This window comes from Helianthus annuus, chromosome 13 (assembly GCF_002127325.2).
Source record: "Helianthus annuus cultivar XRQ/B chromosome 13, HanXRQr2.0-SUNRISE, whole genome shotgun sequence".
NCBI lineage: Eukaryota > Viridiplantae > Streptophyta > Magnoliopsida > Asterales > Asteraceae > Helianthus > Helianthus annuus.
The window spans coordinates 69567120-69574476 of record NC_035445.2 but is presented as its reverse complement, the minus strand read 5'-3'; positions in this window follow the sequence as shown (position 1 = coordinate 69574476).

Here is a 7357-nt window from a genome sequence, read left to right as displayed (position 1 = left end):
ATCCTTTTCTTTTCAAAAATTCATTCAAACAATTCTCAATCAACAACAAACAACCTTTATTTACCAAACTAGTCAAAAACAAGCATAAACTATAAACTTTTGAACTTGAAAATTTATAAAAGTATGTAGTAACTTACTAGCATACTTAGTAAGTCTTATTACCTTTAAAAATGTGATTAGTTCCTTAAAAACTTCATTTTTAAAGAGTTTGAATATTCACAACTTCTAGTCATATTTTCTAAAAATATTTCTTTGTGAAATTTTCTTATTACACAAGTGTTTCTACACTTGTTTATCCACTAAAAATGTGTTAAGTTTATGTAAGATCCAAGTTTTAACGAAACTCATACTTTTCACTTGGTTCTTTCGAAAAACCACTCATGGATCTTGAGATCTACAAGATTATAACCTACTTTGATCTTTATTTTTCAAGAAAACATTCACTTATTCAAGTTCATAGTTTATGTGTGGATGATTCCATCATCCTACAACATTTTATCTTTCTCATCTTGCTAGATCATGTTTTTAATCATGATCTAGCAAGTCCATATGATGATCCATATTATTTCTACTAGCAAACAATGATCAACAAGCATAACAACACATGAATATCATGATTTCCTCATCATTTTAGCCATACTTTGTTACTAAGTTAGTCTATGTTCAAGATTTCTTCATAAGATTCATTACGGTTCTTAACATTTTGATCACTACACATCATTAACCACTTAAACAACATGTAAAATGCAAGGATCTAAGTTCTTACCACTAGCACAAGGCTTGGGGAGTCCAAGTGTAGAAAAGTGGTGGTTAAAAGAAGATGAGAGTGGTCCTTGGGCTTCCGAACACACCGAGCTTCGTTGTATGATCTCTAACACCCTTGGATGCCCTTAGATTGGTTGAAGAAGCTTGAATGATGGTGGTGGTGGTTGTGGTGGCTCACGGCCGAACCCAAGGAGAGAGGGAGAGAATAGTTTGAATGTGTTGTGATGGTGGTGATGAGTGTTGTCATGTCCTTGGTCATTCTTATAATTCCCCAACTCCTCTTTGTCTAATGGATACTATGTTTCAAGAGTACATAACATATCCAATTAAATAATCAAGAAAATCATGGGGTGTGAGACCCCATGTAACCGTCCCAAGGGGGGGGGGTGTCTAGTTGGGTTGTAATGGGTGGTTAGTGATATAGTTAGAAATCAAGTGTTTAGTTAGTGTGTTATTAAATATATAGTGTGTTAGGGTGTTCGGGGACCCTAACTAGCTCAGAAAAATAAAAACAATGTGTTTAACAATATTTTTGTGTTACGGGTAATGTCCGGTTGTTCGGTTGGGTGTTGTTCCGTTAAAGTGCTTAATAAATCCATAATGTGTCTTTTATTATACTTTTAGTGACACTTTTAATTCCCGACCCTTTGGAAAGTATCTAGGACCATTTTGTCAAGTTTTTGCACATTACTAGCATAGTTAAATGCTGAATTTTGTTATTAAGTGCAGAATTCTGCATTTAGATTGTGTTTTAGGCACTTCCCGACACTATAACTATCACCTAGTGACGCAGTTTTATGGTCCTCACTTCCCTACACTCCCTACTAGTGTGGTACCCTATCTCTGGCTCATACTGGCCTCAATAACATTGTCTGTCTAGGTGTTGGCATTGTCAGCATGTATTCTGGGTTATCCGCTCACTGTGCTAACTGTGCTTTGTGCATCAAGTTTGTCACTAAAGTTTGTGTGAGATAAATGGAGTGACAGCATGAAATGTGATGCATATGTATGTATGTAAAAGAAATCAAAAAGCAGTTTAATCACAGTTGTAATCAAGCACAGTCGTTAAGCACAAATTAAATATTAATTAAGTGTACGGATACCTGTAATTGTGAGGGTTGTCACACTTCTATGATCTACACGCACTTCTTCATCATTTTCTCTTTTAAATCTTAACTTTTAACCGAGAAATCAATGGATTTGAGGTGTTCTAGGATGATGTCATCATGGAGTTCTTATGAACTTCAAGTGTTGGCCTCATTCCACCAAGAACCACTCAGATCTGAAGGATTTCCACAAGATCAACCAACACTTTCGCACAGATCTACACATATTCATGGATAAAAGGATTGAAAGATGGTTTTCTAACCTTCTTTCAACTCTTTTACACTCAATGCACTCAAAACCGATAGAATCGGAGCTTGTTCTGATCTTCTACTCGTTCTTAGTGAAGCGTTGGTTCAAGATCTGAGTTCTATCAAAGAGACTACCGATTTCGGGTTAAACATGAGCAATCGTTTCAAACAGTGGACTGATCTGACTAGGGTGATTCCTGCCAGATCGGGTCACCTGGGTGTGGATAAGGTTATGTTGTTTGGCACGTTGTCACACCATCTCGAGAAAACCGCAAAACTTTCAAAACGAACAAGTGTCAAGACGATCAGGCCGCCGGGGCGGATTGCCGTCCGATCGGCTTGCACTTGGTTCCACTCTTAAACTATATTTGAACTCTTCAAAAGTTTTGAACGTCGAACGGATTGCCGTCCGATCGGATTGTCGTGCGATCGAACGACCATCCGACCATGTGATGTTTAAACTTCAGCACTTAAACAGTTTTCAGCATATTCAATGCATAGTTAGTTCCAAACGGATTGCCACCCGATCGGATTGCAATCCGATCGAGTGACAAACTGCTGTGAACTTGTTCTCACTAAGTGTCCAACCAATCGGATCGTTACTCGATCGAGCCGCCGTTCGATTGATCGACCTGAAGGATAGTGATACTCCTCTATTTTCAAAATGCTACAACGAAAACTTCAAAAGGCAAACCATCATACACAAACACATCCATACCAAACGAGGTGACAATCCAATCGAATGGCCATCCGATCGGATGACCATCCGAATGGATTGCCACCCGATCGACTGGCCATCCGATCGGGTTACCATTCGACACTCTGACGCATCTCATTGTTTAACACACTGTTTGATGCTTACACTATCAGTCTGTAATCAGGCTAATCTCAGACGCGCTCCCTTCAATCCAACCAAGTTGTGTTTACTTGCTGAACACCGACTGTGAGTATACTCGAACCCCTTTTTATCGCATTTTGGGTGTAGCATACGTTCCTATTAAATCAAATTATCAAAACGAATTAACCAATCAAAATGTTTATCACTTGCGAATAACTATTATGCATATTTACACGTGATGCTAGTTACATATGTGTTAGGACTTTTACACGCAAGGTCCCGTCTTAACTAGTATAGTACTATAGAACCCGACGGGGTCTAGTTAGGATGAATAGCAATCGCAATCGCAGCTCGAGTGACTTAGCTGGTAGTATCTGTCTTATACGCATATATGATGAGATATCTCGTTTATGTATGTGGTAATTCGCAGCACTTTTATCTACTATGTTTCACTATCAAAACTTGTATACTCGCTAATACTTTTGTATTAACGTTGTTTTAACGTATGTTGCAGGTTTAGTCGCAGTCTACATAAAATCAAGCTAGGAAGTCTAGAAACACACCTAAAATCTAGGTTGTTGGATTTGTATTGTTTGTGAGAACATGAAATTCGTGACAGCTTATGTGATTGTAACTGTTTATTAGTATGGGATAATGAACGCATTAAATACTGTCGCAATATAGTTGTTATGGATTCTCTTGAGCAATCTGATTCGCCTAGTGCCGCGCCCCGATGATTCCGCCATCGGTTGGGGTGTGACATTAGCCATCCGATCGAGGCCATTCGATCGGACCTGTCATTGTCACTGTCACCTATAAATAGGGGACTTAACCCGTCATTCTCACTGTTCACTTTGCCATTCTCTCACACGCTCTCAGACGCTTTCGGTCGCGATTCAAGGCTAAATTGTAAGCCTTTTACCTCAAATCTCCTATAATCTTCACCTTTAATCACGTCTACTCCATTTTCTTCATCAAAATCATACGAACACTTCAACTTTTCCTCGAAAACCAACTAATTTGGACCTCTTGAAGGTGGTTTCCACTCGGTTGCTTATGCAAACTGTTGTGGAACACCATTTAACCAAGGTTGGTTCCAGATCTAAAGGATTTTCACAATTTTTATACAAGGTCTAAAGGATTCTCACGTTTTATACCAGATCTAGAGAATTTTCACCTGTTTTCGGCTCAGATCTGATAAACCTTCAAATTTTACAACTGATTTATGAACTTTTCTTCAGTTTTTATACAAAACATTGGTGAAATCGGACTCGAGCAGACTCTCGACTCGTTCCTTAGTCGAGAGTCGGCTTGAAAACTGATTTCCATCGGAGAAAAGGGACCGATTAACGGGTCAAACATGATATATCACCAAGAACAGCTCGTCTGTCCGGAGGGGTGGTACCCATCTGACCGAATGAACTGGATTTGGTGTGTTTCCATTGCTTGACACGTCATCACGCCGTCTCCGTTAGCTCAAAACTTTTACTTGGAAAATTTTACGAAAACTTCAAACACTGACCATCTGTCCGAATGGCCATCCAATCGGATGACCATCCGTCTGGATGACCATCCGCTCGGATAGTCTGTCAGACACTTTAACTCGATTTTTTTGCACTATTCGACACTCTGTTCCCGACCGGGTCAGCACTTAGAGGACTTATGCTCTATTCCCGCACGCAGGCTGATCCAGATCTCCCTTCGATCTAATCCGACTGTGTTTAGGATCTAAGCACCCACTGTGAGTATACTCGATCCTCTTTTGTTTTAAACACTTTGGGATGCAACATGTATTCTATATAAACACATGACACTTGAAACTTGTTTTGAAACATACTCTGTCCGTTATAAAACATGAAAAACATGATACTTGTGAGTCTTATATGCTATGTGAACGTTGAATCTTATGTCTAGCCACCTTGACAATTATAGCGCTATAGGGTTAACGCATCGCCCTTGAAACTTGGGGTATTGTTAAGCTTGATTCTTCTACCTCCTCTTCGTGGCAACGATGTAGGAAAGACACAATTAATGCGTTGGAAATTTAGGTTAACATATTGATTACGTTAGCTAGCATGTTGAAACTTGTAATATGTTATCATGTTGGACACGAGCTTTAAACTATATACGCTATGTATTAAACTTGTATACTCGCCAACATTTTTGTTGATTTATTTTAATACATGTTGCAGGTTGATATGCGAAGGAAAAACAGGAAATCAAGCTAGGGTGAACTTAGAAACTCATCTTAGAAAACAATATTTTGAATCATGTTTGAATTTTGTGATGTTCTTGATACAATTTTGACTATGCTATGGTTTGTATGAAAATATAGATTTTGTTATGAAATTTTGCTTAATCTATATCGAAACAAGTAGCGTTATGATGCTTTGCGCGATTTGTTCGTCCCGCCCCGATGTTTCCACCATCGGTTGGGGTATGACACTCAATTTGTTTGTTTTTTATTAATTAATATAAAACCCCTTTTACCTCTAGCATCCCAACGTAATGTGAAAAATGGGTACCTATTTGCCAGATCATTGGCAATACGTGGGAATAGGCGATAACTCATTTCGAACTGACGCCTAGAATGTTCGTCAGTGTACACGAGGTTTTCAGCAAAGTAATCAGACATCGGTTGTTTGTGAACACCTACAATATAATGTAAAAATTAATATAAAATTAAAATAGAATATTTTTTTCATTAAAAACAACAATAGATTAAAATTTTTAACCTTCCTGGTCTCTATTTAAGCACGACTTTCTTATTCTTGGTTGTGGTATATTTTCTTCTTCCTCCGTAATTATTTGCGCTGCTTCCATTACGGCGTTCATATAAAATCCGTAGATTTCATCGGAAGATGACGAAGAAGCCATGATACAAAGAAAAGTAGAAATTATGTAGACTAGAGAGAATTTGTAGGGAGAAGAATAGAAATTGTATATCAAATGTGAAGGTTGGAAAGAACTTTGAAATCGTGTGAAAATAAAATGTAATTAGGTTATTGAAATAGAAATTGAGCTTAACAACTCTTTTCTATCATTCAGTCGGTTGGGGGAAGACTAGGATTAATCCCCGATTGCATAGAGAAACTATCAAGGGCGTCGTGTGTTGGGGAATTTTGTATACTATGGAAAATCTGAGAGGCATGTGATCACTTTCAGATCAAATTATTTTGATATTTCTCCCGAATAATTCAATCAGATACAACTCAGATTGACAAATGTGTAATTCATAAGAACCAGAGAGAGTAACCAAGAAAAGTGATTTTGAAAAATGGGATGAGGGCCTGGGCAACTACGTCTATTTTAATTCAAACCGTTGTTTTATATCGCGCGTTGTGGCGAAACTGAGAAAATGATAATGTAAAACAAACGTGATTTGAAAATAAAGCATGTTGTTTAGAAAGTCAAACCATTAAAACGATTTAGTTTATCATCGTACCGTTTTATAATACCAAATAAATACTTTATTTTGAGTATAACCTCGTTTTAACAAAACTTATAACGGAATGTCAGGGAAAGAAATCAAGTACAACTACGTACTTAAGTTTTTAGAAAAAAGTTATAAACGTAACTTATTAAAAAAGTATCAAATTAATCGATAAATTAATATATGTTAAAAAAGAAAAAAAATTATTAAAAAGGTAAAGGAAATAGATGTTTATAAAAGGGAAAATATGTTATTAGAATTAAATATAATAATAAACTATTATAATATATTAAATAATAAAATAATAAAAAACTATATATTATTATAAAAATAAAGTTACTATTCATCGTCCCTCGAAATCAATATATACTAGTTTTTTTTATATCGCGCGTTGCGACGAAACCAAGCAAATGATAATGTAAAACAAACGTGCTTTGAAAATAAAACATGTTGTTTAGAAAGTCAAACCATTAGAACGACTTAGTTTATATTATCGTACCGTCTTATGATACCAAATAAATATTTTATTTTGAGTATAACCTTGTTTTTAATAAAACTTATAACGGAATGTCAGGGAAAGAAATCAAGTACAACTACGTACTTAAGTTTTTAGAAAAAAAAATTATAAACGTAACTTATCAAAGAAGTATCAAATTAATCAATAAATTAATATATGTTCATAAAAGGAAAAAAAACAATTATTAAAAACAAGGTAAAGGAAATATATGTTTCTAAAAAAAGAAAAATATGTTATTAAAAGTAGATATAATAATAAACTATTATAATATATTAAATAATAAAATAATAAAAACTATATTATTATAAAAATAAAGTTACTATTCATTATCTCTCGAAATCAATATATGTATATATATGTATATGTATAATATAATTGTTTCTTTTGATAGCAAATTTTTTAATCACAAAGTTAATGTTAATTTTCAGAAAATTAATTTTCTAATGTGA